Source organism: Phyllostomus discolor, chromosome 10 (genome assembly GCF_004126475.2).
Source record: "Phyllostomus discolor isolate MPI-MPIP mPhyDis1 chromosome 10, mPhyDis1.pri.v3, whole genome shotgun sequence".
Lineage (NCBI taxonomy): Eukaryota > Metazoa > Chordata > Mammalia > Chiroptera > Phyllostomidae > Phyllostomus > Phyllostomus discolor.
The window spans coordinates 18,766,205-18,768,935 of record NC_040912.2 but is presented as its reverse complement, the minus strand read 5'-3'; positions in this window follow the sequence as shown (position 1 = coordinate 18,768,935).

Below are 2,731 nucleotides of genomic sequence, written 5' to 3'. Positions count from 1 at the left end.
ATTCATGAGAGACATCTAAATGCTTACTTAGTACAGTATCTGTGACGTGACCCTATCCTCAGGGGGCACTAAGATATATTTCACAGAAGCATGTCTTCGTGGAGGCAGTTAAAACCTAATAGCATTCTGACTATGTGGACAAAAGGAAATAAATGCACTAATCAAACATCAGAATGACAGTAACTGCTGTCTGAAGAAGAATATACTTTCCTCAGTCCTTGTGGGAATAAATGCTTTTCTGTGGATCTCTTCGTATGCACTATTCACAAATATCTCACTGATAACTTACTACAAAGATGCAGTAAGTGATGGCCGCATGGATCAGCAGAATTGTTGGAAGATCTTCCAAACTTGTTAAGATGGTAATTAACTTCACGAATTAATTGTTGATCTACCAATTCAACATAATCTTTTTAAATATATTTTTTAAAGACTTTATTTATTTATTTTTAGAGTGGGAAGGGAGGGAGAGAAAGAAACATCAATGTGCGGTTGCTGGGGGCTGTGGCCTGCAACCCAGGCATGTGCCCTGACTGGGAATCAAACCTGTGATGCTTTGGTTCACAGCCTGCACTCAATCCACTGAGCTACGCCAGCCAGGGCTCAACACAATTTTTATAAAAATCTCAACTACATCTTTGCAGAAATTGACAAGCTAATGCTAAAACTTCATATAGACATGCAAGAGATCTAGAATAATCAAAGCAATCTAGCAAACGAAGAGCAGAGTTGGAGGTCTTGTGCTCCTCAGTTTCTCAAAGTCACAGTAATCGAGAATGTGGCGTAAATACAGACACAGATCCATGGACTATAATTGAGAATCCAAAACAAACCCAAACATTTATGATAATTGATTTCGACGAGGATGCCAAGACAATTCAATGAGGGAAGAAGAATGTTTTTAACAAATGGTGCTGGAAAAACTTATCCACATATAAAAGAATAAATCTGGACTCCTATTTCATACCATATACAAAAATTAAGTAAAAACTGATGAAAATGTAAGACCTAAATATAAGAACTAGAACTACAAAATTCTTAGAAGAAAACATACGTGTAAATTTTTGTGACCTTGAATTAGGCAATGGTTTCTAAGATATAGCACTCAAAGCACAAGCCACAAAAATATTAAAAAATACATAAATTGACTTTAACAAAATTTTTAAAAAGTTCATTTTCAAAGGGCACGATCAAGCAAGTGAGAAGACAACTCACAGAATTAAAGTATTCGCAAATCACATATCTGATAAGGATCTAGTGTCCAGAATATATAAAACACTCTTAGAACTCAACAATTAAAAGACAAACAACATAATATTTAAATGGACAAAGATTAGAACAGAGATTTCTCCAAAAAATATACAAATAACCAATAAGCACATGAAAAGACAGCCAACATCATTAGTCATTATAAAAACAAACATGGACACCACAATGAGATGCTAATTCACACCCGCTAAGAAGGTTGCACTAATAATTTCTGAAAAGGCAGTAATGAGTGCTGATGAAGAGGCGGTGCAGCGGGAACCCTCAGGCACTGCTGGTGGCCAGGCGCTACTGCATCCTGGGCTCACCGCCCAGAGTCCATGTGAAATGGACAGCCCCTTCAGAAAATAGTCCAGCAGTTCCTCAAAAAGCTGTACCCAGCGATTCGATGCCTAGGTGTCCACCCAAGATAACTAAAAACACATGTTTGTACAAAAACTTGTAAACGAATGTTCATAAAGGATTGTTTATAATAGTCAAATAGTGAAAACAACACAAATGCCCTTCAACTGACCAACAGCTGAATATGATATGGTATATTGCTGCCATGGAATAGTTTTCGTCCACAAAGGAGATACAGTGCTGATACATGCTATGTCCTGGATGAAGCGTTGAGATAAATGAAAGAAAGCATTCACAAAGGGCCATACATTGTATTCCCTTTAAACGAAATTTCTAGAGTAGGCAAATCTATAGGAACAGAAAGTAAATTAGGAGTTTGGGTTTTTTTAAATTTATTGGGGTGACATTGGTTAATAAAACCATGCAGGTTTCAAGTATAGAACTCAATAATATATCATCTGCATACTGCATCTTAGGCTCACCACCCAAAGGTAAGTCTCTCTCCACCACCATTTACCCCTCCTTTACCCTCTTCCACCCCCCCACCCCCTTCCCCATGGCAGTCACCACACTGTGGTCTGTGTGTATGTGTGTTTTCAATCCCTTTACCTTCTTTACCCAGCCCCTGAAACCCTGCCCCTGACAGCTGTCAGTCTGTTCCATGTACCTGTGATTCTGTTTCTATTTTGTTCATTAGATTATTTTGTTCATTAGATTCCATATAGAAGTGAAATCATACGGTATTTAGAAATGCAAGTTGGGGGACTGGATGAAAGAAGGTGAAGGGACTAGCCCAAAACACACATGCATAACCCACAGACACAGACAGCAGTGTGGTAATGGCCAGAGGGAAGTGGGGTGGGGCTGGGTGGGGGCAATGAGGACATCTGTAATAGTGTCCTCAACGCTATTAAACTAACAATAAAAAGACAATGAAAAAACAATAACAATAAAAAATAGAATGACTAGTATAGCCTATAACTTGGGTATAAATTGGTACCTGGACCATACCAGCATTAAGAAGAGTAACAAAAGTCAAATAAAGTCAGGAAGGAAGGAAGGAAGGAAGGAAGGAAGGGAGGGAGGGAGGGAGGGGAGAGAGAGAAAAGAGAGAGAGAGAGAG